This window comes from Brachionichthys hirsutus, unplaced genomic scaffold (assembly GCF_040956055.1).
Source record: "Brachionichthys hirsutus isolate HB-005 unplaced genomic scaffold, CSIRO-AGI_Bhir_v1 contig_934, whole genome shotgun sequence".
Lineage (NCBI taxonomy): Eukaryota > Metazoa > Chordata > Actinopteri > Lophiiformes > Brachionichthyidae > Brachionichthys > Brachionichthys hirsutus.
The window spans coordinates 106,363-120,000 of record NW_027180481.1 but is presented as its reverse complement, the minus strand read 5'-3'; the positions used below and the strand labels follow the sequence as shown (position 1 = coordinate 120,000).

General features: G+C 46.1%; 16 non-coding genes across 16 annotated transcripts; all 16 read left to right on the top strand.

The window, feature by feature from the left end:
* Positions 1 to 208: 208 nt before the first annotated feature.
* Positions 209 to 279, top strand: trnag-gcc (transfer RNA glycine (anticodon GCC)). Its single transcript has one exon. It is a non-coding gene; the product is annotated as a tRNA-Gly (tRNA).
* Positions 280 to 925: 646 nt separating this feature from the next.
* trnal-gag (transfer RNA leucine (anticodon GAG)) lies at positions 926 to 1,008 on the top strand. Its single transcript has one exon. It is a non-coding gene; the product is annotated as a tRNA-Leu (tRNA).
* Positions 1,009 to 1,971: 963 nt separating this feature from the next.
* On the top strand, positions 1,972 to 2,054 carry trnal-cag (transfer RNA leucine (anticodon CAG)). Its single transcript has one exon. It is a non-coding gene; the product is annotated as a tRNA-Leu (tRNA).
* A 246-nt stretch (positions 2,055 to 2,300) lies between these two features.
* On the top strand, positions 2,301 to 2,371 carry trnag-gcc (transfer RNA glycine (anticodon GCC)). The gene has a single exon. It is a non-coding gene; the product is annotated as a tRNA-Gly (tRNA).
* A 646-nt stretch (positions 2,372 to 3,017) lies between these two features.
* trnal-gag (transfer RNA leucine (anticodon GAG)) lies at positions 3,018 to 3,100 on the top strand. The gene has a single exon. It is a non-coding gene; the product is annotated as a tRNA-Leu (tRNA).
* Positions 3,101 to 5,093: 1,993 nt separating this feature from the next.
* On the top strand, positions 5,094 to 5,176 carry trnal-gag (transfer RNA leucine (anticodon GAG)). Its single transcript has one exon. It is a non-coding gene; the product is annotated as a tRNA-Leu (tRNA).
* A 246-nt stretch (positions 5,177 to 5,422) lies between these two features.
* On the top strand, positions 5,423 to 5,493 carry trnag-gcc (transfer RNA glycine (anticodon GCC)). Its single transcript has one exon. It is a non-coding gene; the product is annotated as a tRNA-Gly (tRNA).
* Positions 5,494 to 6,139: 646 nt separating this feature from the next.
* Positions 6,140 to 6,222, top strand: trnal-cag (transfer RNA leucine (anticodon CAG)). The gene has a single exon. It is a non-coding gene; the product is annotated as a tRNA-Leu (tRNA).
* A 246-nt stretch (positions 6,223 to 6,468) lies between these two features.
* Positions 6,469 to 6,539, top strand: trnag-gcc (transfer RNA glycine (anticodon GCC)). Its single transcript has one exon. It is a non-coding gene; the product is annotated as a tRNA-Gly (tRNA).
* A 646-nt stretch (positions 6,540 to 7,185) lies between these two features.
* Positions 7,186 to 7,268, top strand: trnal-cag (transfer RNA leucine (anticodon CAG)). Its single transcript has one exon. It is a non-coding gene; the product is annotated as a tRNA-Leu (tRNA).
* A 963-nt stretch (positions 7,269 to 8,231) lies between these two features.
* trnal-aag (transfer RNA leucine (anticodon AAG)) lies at positions 8,232 to 8,314 on the top strand. Its single transcript has one exon. It is a non-coding gene; the product is annotated as a tRNA-Leu (tRNA).
* A 963-nt stretch (positions 8,315 to 9,277) lies between these two features.
* Positions 9,278 to 9,360, top strand: trnal-aag (transfer RNA leucine (anticodon AAG)). The gene has a single exon. It is a non-coding gene; the product is annotated as a tRNA-Leu (tRNA).
* Positions 9,361 to 9,606: 246 nt separating this feature from the next.
* Positions 9,607 to 9,677, top strand: trnag-gcc (transfer RNA glycine (anticodon GCC)). The gene has a single exon. It is a non-coding gene; the product is annotated as a tRNA-Gly (tRNA).
* Positions 9,678 to 10,314: 637 nt separating this feature from the next.
* trnal-cag (transfer RNA leucine (anticodon CAG)) lies at positions 10,315 to 10,397 on the top strand. Its single transcript has one exon. It is a non-coding gene; the product is annotated as a tRNA-Leu (tRNA).
* Positions 10,398 to 12,735: 2,338 nt separating this feature from the next.
* Positions 12,736 to 12,806, top strand: trnag-gcc (transfer RNA glycine (anticodon GCC)). The gene has a single exon. It is a non-coding gene; the product is annotated as a tRNA-Gly (tRNA).
* A 637-nt stretch (positions 12,807 to 13,443) lies between these two features.
* On the top strand, positions 13,444 to 13,526 carry trnal-cag (transfer RNA leucine (anticodon CAG)). The gene has a single exon. It is a non-coding gene; the product is annotated as a tRNA-Leu (tRNA).
* Positions 13,527 to 13,638: the final 112 nt, after the last annotated feature.

Here is a 13,638-nt window from a genome sequence, read left to right as displayed (position 1 = left end):
TTGATTCTTTCTATATTTCACCGTCAGAACATTTTACTGAAGAGTTCACATATAAATATTTTGGAGCCAGGTCTAGTCAGGGGATGACAAAAGTCCAACGATGTCATGCTCTGCAGACCATGAATTTCCATGCAAAACGTCCATGACTATGTAATAACAGATTGTTTTAGATCCCGTTCTGATTCCATCATTTTGTCTGGTCTTTTGAGCATTGGTGGTTCAGTGGTAGAATTCTCGCCTGCCATGCGGGAGACCTGGGTTCAATTCCCAGCCAGCGCAAACTCGCTTCTTGTGGAAGATGTCAAACTAGCAGCGACTCAATGCTGAATAAACGAACTTTATGTGACACATTCTCGGACTTCAGAGTGTCAAAAGACTTTGTTTGTCTCACATTCTGGGCACAATGCCAAAGCTAACCTCATCAAGTGAAACCTTCAGTGTGTCTCAATGTGCATCATGAGAGATGATCAGTTGAAGACTGCGTGGTTTTGGACTGCTTGTTCGTGATTTGCTTCTCTGGCAGTGGAAACTGATGCTGTTTTGGTACTATGCTGCTACTACATCTCGTTCAGATGCCTCCTGGACACCTCCATCGGATGGTGGTCCGGGCATGGTCCACCAGGAGGATGCCTTGAGAAGACGGAGGACACACTGGAGAGACTTTGTCTCTCGGCTGACCAGGCAATGCCTTGGGAATCCACTGGAGGAGGTGTCTTTGGCAAGGGAAGTCTGGAAATACCTGCTCATCCTGTTGCCTTCGTGACACTGGCCTGGATTAGTGGTGAAACATGGATGGATAGTGGTACTATGATGCCATAATTTGATTTCCAACCGTTGACCTGCGTTTCGGCTTGATCGCTTACATTTATGGTGACAATCGATCGATGTGGGTTGCCTTGAGTTTTGTGAACATTCTCGCTGGGTAGTCAGGGTGGCCGAGCGGTCTAAGGCGCTGCGTCGAGGTCGCAGTCTCCTCTGGAGGCGTGGGTTTAAATCCCACTTCTGACAGCTTCAACTTGACTCAGGTAAAGTCGTTTAACAAAATTTTTAGTCTTTCTTTATTTCACCGTCCGAACATTTTACTGAAGAGTTCACATATAAATATTTTGGAGCCAGGTCTAGTCAGGGGATGACAAAAGTCCAACGATGTCATGCTCTGCAGACCATGAATTTCCATGCAAAACGTCCATGACTATGTAATAACAGATTGTTTTAGATCCCGTTCTGACTCCATCATTTTGTCTGGTCTCTTAAGCATTGGTGGTTCAGTGGTAGAATTCTCACCTGCCATGCGGGAGACCTGGGCTCAATTCCCAGCCAACGCAAACTCGCTTCTTGTGGAAGATGTTAAACTAACAGCGACTCAATGCTGAATAAACTAACTTTATGTGACACATTCTCGGACTTCAGAGTGTCGAAAGACTTTCTTTGTCTCACATTCTGGACACAATGCCAAAGCTAACCTCATCAAGTGAAACCTTCAGTGTGTCTCAATGTGCATCATGAGAGATGATCAGTTGAAGACTGCGTGGTTTTGGACTGCTTGTTCGTGATTTGCTTCTCTGGCAGTGGAAACTGATGCTGTATTGGTACTATGCTGCTACTACATCTCGTTCAGATGCCTCCTGGACACCTCCATCGGATGGTGGTCCGGGCATGGTCCACCAGGAGGATGCCTTGAGAAGACGGAGGACACACTGGAGAGACTTTGTCTCTCGGCTGACCAGGCAATGCCTTGGGAATCCACTGGAGGAGGTGTCTTTGGCAAGGGAAGTCTGGAAATACCTGCTCATCCTGTTGCCTTCGTGACACTGGCCTGGATTAGTGGTGAAACATGGATGGATAGTGGTACTATGATGCCATAATTTGATTTCCAACCGTTGACCTGCGTTTCGGCTTGATTGCTTACATTTATGGTGACAATCAATCGATGTGGGTTGCCTTGAGTTTTGTGAACCCTCTCGCAGGGTAGTCAGGATGGCCGAGCGGTCTAAGGCGCTGCGTTCAGGTCGCAGTCTCCTCTGGAGGCGTGGGTTCAAATCCCACTTCTGACAGCTTTAACTTGACTCAGGTAAATTCATTTAACAAAATTTTGATTCTTTCTATATTTCACCGTCAGAACATTTTACTGAAGAGTTCACATATATTTATTTTGGAGCCAGGTCTAGTCAGGGGATGACAAAAGTCCAACGATGTCATGCTCTGCAGACCATGAATTTCCATGCAAAACGTCCATGACGATGTAATAACAGATTGTTTTAGATCCCGTTCTGATTCCATCATTTTGTCTGGTCTTTTAAGCATTGGTGGTTCGGTGGTAGAATTCTCGCCTGCCATGCGGGAGACCTGGGTTCAATTCCCAGCCAATGCAAACTTGCTTCTTGTGGAAGATGTTAAACTACCAGCGACTCAATGCTGAATAAACTAACTTTATGTGACACATTCTCGGACTTCAGAGTGTCGGAAGACTTTCTTTGTCTCACATTCTGGACACAATGCCAAAGCTAACCTCATCAAGTGAAACCTTCAGTGTGTCTCAATGTGCATCATGAGAGATGATCAGTTGAAGACTGCGTGGTTTTGGACTGCTTGTTTGTGATTTGCTTCTCTGGCAGTGGAAACTGATGCTGTATTGGTACTATGCTGCTACTACATCTCGTTCAGATGCCTCCTGGACACCTCCATCGGATGGTGGTCCGGGCATGGTCCACCAGGAGGATGCCTTGAGAAGACGGAGGACACACTGGAGAGACTTTGTCTCTCGGCTGACCGGGCAATGCCTTGGGAATCCACTGGAGGAGGTGTCTTTGGCAAGGGAAGTCTGGAAATACCTGCTCATCCTGTTTCCTTCGTGACACGGGTCTGGATTAGTGGTGAAACATGGATGGATAGTGGTACTATGATGCCATAATTTGATTTCCAACCGTTGACCTGCGTTTCGGCTTGATCGCTTACATTTATGGTGACAATCGATCGATGTGGGTTGCCTTGAGTTTTGTGAACATTCTCGCTGGGTAGTCGGGATGGCCGAGCGGTCTAAGGCGCTGCGTCGAGGTCGCAGTCTCCTCTGGAGGCGTGGGTTTAAATCCCACTTCTGACAGCTTCAACTTGACTCAGGTAAAGTCGTTTAACAAAATTTTTAGTCTTTCTTTATTTCACCGTCAGAACATTTTACTGAAGAGTTCACATATAAATATTTTGGAGCCAGGTCTAGTCAGGGGATGACAAAAGTCCAACGATGTCATGCTCTGCAGACCATGAATTTCCATGCAAAACGTCCATGACTATGTAATAACAGATTGTTTTAGATCCCGTTCTGATTCCATCATTTTGTCTGGTCTCTTAAGCATTGGTGGTTCAGTGGTAGAATTCTCGCCGGCCATGCGGGAGACCTGGGCTCAATTCCCAGCCAACGCGAACTCGCTTCTTGTGGAAGATGTTAAACTAACAGCGACTCAATGCTGAATAAACTAACTTTATGTGACACATTCTCGGACTTCAGAGGGTCGAAAGACTTTCTTTGTCTCACATTCTGGACACAATGCCAAAGCTAACCTCATCAAGTGAAACCTTCAGTGTGTCTCAATGTGCATCATGAGAGATGATCAGTTGAAGACTGCTTGTTCGTGATTTGCTTCTCTGGCAGTGGAAACTGATGCTGTATTGGTACTATGCTGCTACTACATCTCGTTCAGATGCCTCCTGGACACCTCCATCGGATGGTGGTCCGGGCATGGTCCACCAGGAGGATGCCTTGAGAAGACGGAGGACACACTGGAGAGACTTTGTCTCTCGGCTGACCAGGCAATGCCTTGGGAATCCACTGGAGGAGGTGTCTTTGGCAAGGGAAGTCTGGAAATACCTGCTCATCCTGTTGCCTTCGTGACATTGGCCTGGATTAGTGGTGGAACATGGATGGATAGTGGTACTATGATGCCATAATTTGATTTCCAACCGTTGACCTGCGTTTCGGCTTGATTGCTTACATTTATGGTGACAATCAATCGATGTGGGTTGCCTTGAGTTTTGTGAACTCTCTCACAGGGTAGTCAGGATGGCCGAGCGGTCTGAGGCGCTGCGTTCAGGTCGCAGTCTCCTCTGGAGGCGTGAGTTCAAATCCCACTTCTGACAGCTTTAACTTGACTCAGGTAAATTCATTTAACAAAATTTTGATTCTTTCTATATTTCACCGTCAGAACATTTTACTGAAGAGTTCACATATATTTATTTTGGAGCCAGGTCTAGTCAGGGGATGACAAAAGTCCAACGATGTCATGCTCTGCAGACCATGAATTTCCATGCAAAACGTCCATGACTATGTAATAACAGATTGTTTTAGATCCCGTTCTGATTCCATCATTTTGTCTGGTCTTTTAAGCATTGGTGGTTCAGTGGTAGAGTTCTCGCCTGCCATGCGGGGGACCTGGGTTCAATTCCCAGCCAACGCAAACTTGCTTCTTGTGGGAGATGTTTACTAACAGCGACTCAATGCTGAATAAACTAACTTTATGTGACACATTCTCGGACTTCAGAGTGTCGGAAGACTTTGTTTGTCTCACATTCTGGACACAATGCCAAAGCTAACCTCATCAAGTGAAACCTCCAGTGTGTCTCAATGTGCATCATGAGAGATGATTAGTTGAAGACTGCGTGGTTCTGGACTGCTTGTTCGTGATTTGCTTCTCTGGCAATGGAAACTGATGCTGTATTGGTACTATGCTGCTACTACATCTCATTCAGATGCCTCCTGGACACCTCCATCGGATGGTGGTCCGGGCATGGTCCACCAGAAGGATGCCTTGAGAAGACGGAGGACACACTGGAGAGACTTTGTCTCTCGGCTGACCGGGCAATGCCTTGGGAATCCACTGGAGGAGGTGTCTTTGGCAAGGGAAGTCTGGAAATACCTGCTCATCCTGTTGCCTTCGTGACATTGGCCTGGATTAGTGGTGGAACATGGATGGATAGTGGTACTATGATGCCATAATTTGATTTCCGACTGTTGACCTGCGTTTCGGCTTGATCGCTTACATTTATGGTGACAATCGATCGATGTGGGTTGCCTTGAGTTTTGTGAACACTCTTGCTGGGTAGTCAGGATGGCCGAGCGGTCTAAGGTGCTGCGTTGAGGTCGCAGTCTCCTCTGGAGGCGTGGGTTCAAATCCCACTTCTGACAGCTTTAACTTGACTCAGGTAAATTCATTTAACAAAATTTTGATTCTGTCTATATTTCACCGTCAGAACATTTTACTGAAGAGTTCACATATATTTATTTTGGAGCCAGGTCTAGTCAGGGGATGACAAAAGTCCAACGATGTCATGTTCTGCAGACCATGAATTTCCATGCAAAACGTCCATGACGATGTAATAACAGATTGTTTTAGATCCCGTTCTGATTCCATCATTTTGTCTGGTCTTTTAAGCATTGGTGGTTCAGTGGTAGAATTCTCGCCTGCCATGCGGGAGACCTGGGTTCAATTCCCAGCCAGCGCAAACCTGCTTCTTGTGGAAGATGTTAAACTAACAGCGACTCAATGCTGAATAAACTAACCTTATGTGACACATTCTCGGACTTCAGAGTGTCAAAAGACTTTGTTTGTCTCACATTCTGGGCACAATGCCAAAGCTAACCTCATCAAGTGAAACCTTCAGTGTGTCTCAATGTGCATCATGAGAGATGATCAGTTGAAGACTGCGTGGTTTTGGACTGCTTGTTCGTGATTTGCTTCTCTGGCAGTGGAAACTGATGCTGTACTGGTACTATGCTGCTACTACATCTCGTTCAGATGCCTCCTGGACACCTCCATCGGATGGTGGTCCGGGCATGGTCCACCAGGAGGATGCCTTGAGAAGACGGAGGACACACTGGAGAGACTTTGTCTCTCGGCTGACCGGGCAATGCCTTGGGAATCCACTGGAGGAGGTGTCTTTGGAAAGGGAAGTCTGGAAATACCTGCTCATCCTGTTGCCTTCGTGACACGGGTCTGGATTAGTGGTGAAACATGGATGGATAGTGGTACTATGATGCCATAATTTGATTTCCAACCGTTGACCTGCGTTTCGGCTTGATCGCTTACATTTATGGTGACAATCGATCGATGTGGGTTGCCTTGAGTTTTGTGAACCCTCCCGCAGGGTAGTCAGGATGGCCGAGCGGTCTAAGGCGCTGCGCTCAGGTCGTAGTCTCCTCTGGAGGCGTGAGTTCAAATCCCACTTCTGACAGCTTTAACTTGACTCAGGTAAATTCATTTAACAAAATTTTGATTCTTTCTATATTTCACCGTCAGAACATTTTACTGAAGAGTTCACATATATTTATTTTGGAGCCAGGTCTAGTCAGGGGATGACAAAAGTCCAACGATGTCATGCTCTGCAGACCATGAATTTCCATGCAAAACGTCCATGACGATGTAATAACAGATTGTTTTAGATCCCGTTCTGATTCCATCATTTTGTCCGGTCTTTTAAGCATTGGTGGTTCAGTGGTAGAATTCTCGCCTGCCGTGCGGGAGACCTGGGTTCAATTCCCAGCCAACGCAAACTCGCTTTTTGTGGAAGATGTTAAACTAACAGCGACTCAATGCTGAATAAACTAACTTTATGTGACACATTCTCGGACTTCAGAGGGTCGAAAGACTTTCTTTGTCTCACATTCTGGACACAATGCCAAAGCTAACCTCATCAAGTGAAACCTTCAGTGTGTCTCAATGTGCATCATGAGAGATGATCAGTTGAAGACTGCGTGGTTTTGGACTGCTTGTTCGTGATTTGCTTCTCTGGCAGTGGAAACTGATGCTGTATTGGTACTATGCTGCTACTACATCTCGTTCAGATGCCTCCTGGACACCTCCATCGGATGGTGGTCCGGGCATGGTCCACCAGGAGGATGCCTTGAGAAGACGGAGGACACACTGGAGAGACTTTGTCTCTCGGCTGACCGGGCAATGCCTTGGGAATCCACTGGAGGAGGTGTCTTTGGCAAGGGAAGTCTGGAAATACCTGCTCATCCTTTTGCCTTCGTGACACTGGCCTGGATTAGTGGTGGAACATGGATGGATAGTGGTACTATGATGCCATAATTTGATTTCCAACCGTTGACCTGCGTTTCGGATTGATTGCTTACATTTATGGTGACAATCAATCGATGTGGGTTGCCTTGAGTTTTGTGAACCCTCTAGCAGGGTAGTCAGGATGGCCGAGCGGTCTAAGGCGCTGCGTTCAGGTCGCAGTCTCCTCTGGAGGCGTGGGTTCAAATCCCACTTCTGACAGCTTTAACTTGACTCAAGTAAATTCATTTAACAAAATTTTGATTCTTTCTATATTTCACCGTCAGAACATTTTACTGAAGAGTTCACATATATTTATTTTGGAGCCAGGTCTAGTCAGGGGATGACAAAAGTCCAACGATGTCATGCTCTGCAGACCATGAATTTCCATGCAAAACGTCCATGACGATGTAATAACAGATTGTTTTAGATCCCGTTCTGATTCCATCATTTTGTCTGGTCTTTTAAGCATTGGTGGTTCAGTGGTAGGATTCTTGCCTGCCATGCGGGAGACCTGGGTTCAATTCCCAGCCAACGCAAACTTGCTTCTTGTGGGAGATGTTAAACTAACAGCGACTCAATGCTGAATAAACTAACTTTATGTGACACATTCTTGGACTTCAGAGTGTCGGAAGACTTTGTTTGTCTCACATTCTGGGCACAATGCCAAAGCTAACCTCATCAAGTGAAACCTTCAGTGTGTCTCAATGTGCATCATGAGAAATGATCAGTTGAAGACTGCGTGGTTTTGGACTGCTTGTTCGTGATTTGCTTCTCTGGCAGTGGAAACTGAAGCTGTATTGGTACTATGCTGCTACTACATCTCGTTCAGATGCCTCCTGGACACCTCCATCGGATGGTGGTCCGGGCATGGTCCACCAGGAGGATGCCTTGAGAAGACTGAGGACACACTGGAGAGACTTTGTCTCTCGGCTGACCAGGCAATGCCTTGGGAATCCACTGGAGGAGGTGTCTTTGGCAAGGGAAGTCTGGAAATACCTGCTCATCCTGTTGCCTTCGTGACACTGGCCTGGATTAGTGGTGGAACATGGATGGATAGTGGTACTATGATGCCATAATTTGATTTCCAACCGTTGACCTGCGTTTCGGATTGATTGCTTACATTTATGGTGACAATCGATCGATGTGGGTTGCCTTGAGTTTTGTGAACATTCTCGCTGGGTAGTCAGGATGGCCGAGCGGTCTAAGGCGCTGCGTTAAGGTCGCAGTCTCCTCTGGAGGCGTTGGTTTAAATCCCACTTCTGACAGCTTCAACTTGACTCAGGTAAAGTCATTTAACAAAATTTTTAGTCTTTCTTTATTTCACCGTCAGAACATTTTACTGAAGAGTTCACATATAAATATTTTGGAGCCAGGTCTAGTCAGGGGATGACAAAAGTCCAACGATGTCATGCTCTGCAAACCATGAATTTCCATGAAAAACGTCCATGACTATGTAATAACAGATTGTTCTAGATCCCGTTCTGATTCCATCATTTTGTCTAGTTTTTTAAGCATTGATGGTTCAGTGGTAGAATTCTCGCCTGCCATGCGGGAGACCTGGGCTCAATTCCCAGCCAACGCAAACTCGCTTCTTGTGGAAGATGTTAAACTAACAGCGACTCAATGCTGAATAAACTAACTCTATGTGACACATTCTCGGACTTCAGAGTGTCGGAAGACTTTGTTTGTCTCACATTCTGGACACAATGCCAAAGCTAACCTCATCAAGTGAAACCTCCAGTGTGTCTCAATGTGCATCATGAGAGATGATTAGTTGAAGACTGCGTGGTTCTGGACTGCTTGTTCGTGATTTGCTTCTCTGGCAATGGAAACTGATGCTGTATTGGTACTATGCTGCTACTACATCTCATTCAGATGCCTCCTGGACACCTCCATCGGATGGTGGTCTGGGCATGGTCCACCAGAAGGATGCCTTGAGAAGACGGAGGACACACTGGAGAGACTTTGTCTCTCGGCTGACCGGGCAATGCCTTGGGAATCCACTGGAGGAGGTGTCTTTGGAAAGGGAAGTCTGGAAATACCTGCTCATCCTGTTGCCTTCGTGACACGGGTCTGGATTAGTGGTGAAACATGGATGGATAGTGGTACTATGATGCCATAATTTGATTTCCAACCGTTGACCTGCGTTTCGGCTTGATCGCTTACATTTATGGTGACAATCGATCGATGTGGGTTGCCTTGAGTTTTGTGAACATTCTCGCTGGGTAGTCAGGATGGCCGAGCGGTCTAAGGCGCTGCGTTAAGGTCGCAGTCTCCTCTGGAGGCGTGGGTTCAAATCCCACTTCTGGCAGCTTTAACTTGACTCAGGTGATGTCATTTAACAAAATTTTTAGTCTTTCTTTATTTCACCGTCAGAACATTTTACTGAAGAGTTCACATATAAATATTTTGGAGCCAGGTCTAGTCAGGGGATGACAAAAGTCCAATGATGTCATGCTCTGCAGACCATGAATTTCCATGCAAAACGTCCATGACTATGTAATAACAGATTGTTTTAGATCCCGTTCTGATTCCATCATTTTGTCCGGTCTTTTGAGCATTGGTGGTTCAGTGGTAGAATTCTTGCCTGCCATGCGGGAGACCTGGGTTCAATTCCCAGCCAATGCAAACTTGCTTCTTGTGGGAGATGTTAAACTAACAGCGACTCAGTGCTGAATAAACTAACTTTATGTGACACATTCTTGGACTCGGAAGACTTTGTTTGTCTCACATTCTGGGCACGATGCCAAAGCTAACCTCATCAAGTGAAACCTTCAGTGTGTCTCGATGTGCATCATGAGAGATGATCAGTTGAAGACTGCGTGGTTTTGGACTGCTTGTTTGTGATTTGCTTCTCTGGCAGTGGAAACTGATGCTGTATTGGTACTATGCTGCTACTACATCTCGTTCAGATGCCTCCTGGACACCTCCATCGGATGGTGGTCCGGGCATGGTCCACCAGGAGGATGCCTTGAGAAGACGGAGGACACACTGGAGAGACTTTGTCTCTCGGCTGACCAGGCAATGCCTTGGGAATCCACTGGAGGAGGTGTCTTTGGCAAGGGAAGTCTGGAAATACCTGCTCATCCTTTTGCCTTTGTGACACTGGCCTGGATTAGTGGTGGAACATGGATGGATAGTGGTACTATGATGCCATAATTTGATTTCCAACCGTTGACCTGCGTTTCGGATTGATTGCTTACATTTATGGTGACAATCAATCGATGTGGGTTGCCTTGAGTTTTGTGAACCCTCTAGCAGGGTAGTCAGGATGGCCGAGCGGTCTAAGGCGCTGCGTTCAGGTCGCAGTCTCCTCTGGAGGCGTGGGTTCAAATCCCGCTTCTGACAGCTTTAACTTGACTCAAGTAAATTCATTTAACAAAATTTTGATTCTTTCTATATTTCACCGTCAGAACATTTTACTGAAGAGTTCACATATATTTATTTTGGAGCCAGGTCTAGTCAGGGGATGACAAAAGTCCAACGATGTCATGCTCTGCAGACCATGAATTTCCATGCAAAACGTCCATGACGATGTAATAACAGATTGTTTTAGATCCCGTTCTGATTCCATCATTTTGTCCAGTCTTTTAAGCATTGGTGGTTCAGTGGTAGAATTCTTGCCTGCCATGCGGGAGACCTGGGTTCAATTCCCAGCCAACGCAAACTTGCTTCTTGTGGGAGATGTTAAACTAACAGCGACTCAATGCTGAATAAACTAACTTTATGTGACACATTCTTGGACTTCAGAGTGTCGGAAGACTTTGTTTGTCTCACATTCTGGGCACAATGCCAAAGCTAACCTCATCAAGTGAAACCTTCAGTGTGTCTCAATGTGCATCATGAGAAATGATCAGTTGAAGACTGCGTGGTTTTGGACTGCTTGTTCGTGATTTGCTTCTCTGGCAGTGGAAACTGAAGCTGTATTGGTACTATGCTGCTACTACATCTCGTTCAGATGCCTCCTGGACACCTCCATCGGATGGTGGTCCGGGCATGGTCCACCAGGAGGATGCCTTGAGAAGACTGAGGACACACTGGAGAGACTTTGTCTCTCGGCTGACCAGGCAATGCCTTGGGAATCCACTGGAGGAGGTGTCTTTGGCAAGGGAAGTCTGGAAATACCTGCTCATCCTGTTGCCTTCGTGACACTGGCCTGGATTAGTGGTGGAACATGGATGGATAGTGGTACTATGATGCCATAATTTGATTTCCAACCGTTGACCTGCGTTTAGGCTTGATTGCTTACATTTATGGTGACAATCGATCAATGTGGGTTGCCTTGAGTTTTGTGAACATTCTAGCTGGGTAGTCGGGATGGCCGAGCAGTCTAAGGCGCTGCGTTAAGGTCGCAGTCTCCTCTGGAGGCGTTGGTTTAAATCCCACTTCTGACAGCTTCAACTTGACTCAGGTAAAGTCATTTAACAAAATTTTTAGTCTTTCTTTATTTCACCGTCAGAACATTTTACTGAAGAGTTCACATATAAATATTTTGGAGCCAGGTCTAGTCAGGGGATGACAAAAGTCCAACGATGTCATGCTCTGCAGACCATGAATTTCCATGAAAAACGTCCATGACTATGTAATAACAGATTGTTTTAGATCCCGTTCTGATTCCATCATTTTGTCTAGTTTTTTAAGCATTGATGGTTCAGTGGTAGAATTCTCGCCTGCCATGCGGGAGACCTGGGCTCAATTCCCAGCCAACGCAAACTCGCTTCTTGTGGAAGATGTTAAACTAACAGCGACTCAATGCTGAATAAACTAACTCTATGTGACACATTCTCGGACTTCAGAGTGTCGGAAGACTTTGTTTGTCTCACATTCTGGGCACAATGCCAAAGCTAACCTCATCAAGTGAAACCTTCAGTGTGTCTCAATGTGCATCATGAGAGATGATCAGTTGAAGATTGCGTGGTTTTGGACTGCTTGTTCGTGATTTGCTTCTCTGGCAGTGGAAACTGAAGCTGTATTGGTACTATGCTGCTACTACATCTCGTTCAGATGCCTCCTGGACACCTCCATCGGATGGTGGTCCGGGCATGGTCCACCAGGAGGATGCGTTGAGAAGACTGAGGACACACTGGAGAGACTTTGTCTCTCGGCTGACCAGGCAATGCCTTGGGAATCCACTGGAGGAGGTGTCTTTGGCAAGGGAAGTCTGGAAATACCTGCTCATCCTGTTGCCTTCGTGACACTGGCCTGGATTAGTGGTGGAACATGGATGGATAGTGGTACTATGATGCCATAATTTGATTTCCAACCGTTGACCTGCGTTTAGGCTTGATTGCTTACATTTATGGTGACAATCGATCAATGTGGGTTGCCTTGAGTTTTGTGAACATTCTAGCTGGGTAGTCGGGATGGCCGAGCGGTCTAAGGCGCTGCGTTAAGGTCGCAGTCTCCTCTGGAGGCGTTGGTTTAAATCCCACTTCTGACAGCTTCAACTTGACTCAGGTAAAGTCATTTAACAAAATTTTTAGTCTTTCTTTATTTCACCGTCAGAACATTTTACTGAAGAGTTCACATATAAATATTTTGGAGCCAGGTCTAGTCAGGGGATGACAAAAGTCCAACGATGTCATGCTCTGCAAACCATGAATTTCCATGAAAAACGTCCATGACTATGTAATAACAGATTGTTTTAGATCCCGTTCTGATTCCATCATTTTGTCCGGTCTTTTGAGCATTGGTGGTTCAGTGGTAGAATTCTCGCCTGCCATGCGGGAGACCTGGGTTCAATTCCCAGCCAATGCAAACTTGCTTCTTGTGGGAGATGTTAAACTAACAGCGACTCAGTGCTGAATAAACTAACTTTATGTGACACATTCTTGGACTCGGAAGACTTTGTTTGTCTCACATTCTGGGCACGATGCCAAAGCTAACCTCATCAAGTGAAACCTTCAGTGTGTCTCGATGTGCATCATGAGAGATGATCAGTTGAAGACTGCGTGGTTTTGGACTGCTTGTTTGTGATTTGCTTCTCTGGCAGTGGAAACTGATGCTGTATTGGTACTATGCTGCTACTACATCTCGTTCAGATGCCTCCTGGACACCTCCATCGGATGGTGGTCCGGGCATGGTCCACCAGGAGGATGCCTTGAGAAGACGGAGGACACACTGGAGAGACTTTGTCTCTCGGCTGACCAGGCAATGCCTTGGGAATCCACTGGAGGAGGTGTCTTTGGCAAGGGAAGTCTGGAAATACCTGCTCATCCTTTTGCCTTTGTGACACTGGCCTGGATTAGTGGTGGAACATGGATGGATAGTGGTACTATGATGCCATAATTTGATTTCCAACCGTTGACCTGCGTTTCGGATTGATTGCTTACATTTATGGTGACAATCAATCGATGTGGGTTGCCTTGAGTTTTGTGAACCCTCTAGCAGGGTAGTCAGGATGGCCGAGCGGTCTAAGGCGCTGCGTTCAGGTCGCAGTCTCCTCTGGAGGCGTGGGTTCAAATCCCGCTTCTGACAGCTTTAACTTGACTCAAGTAAATTCATTTAACAAAATTTTGATTATTTCTATATTTCACCGTCAGAACATTTTACTGAAGAGTTCACATATATTTATTTTGGAGCCAGGTCT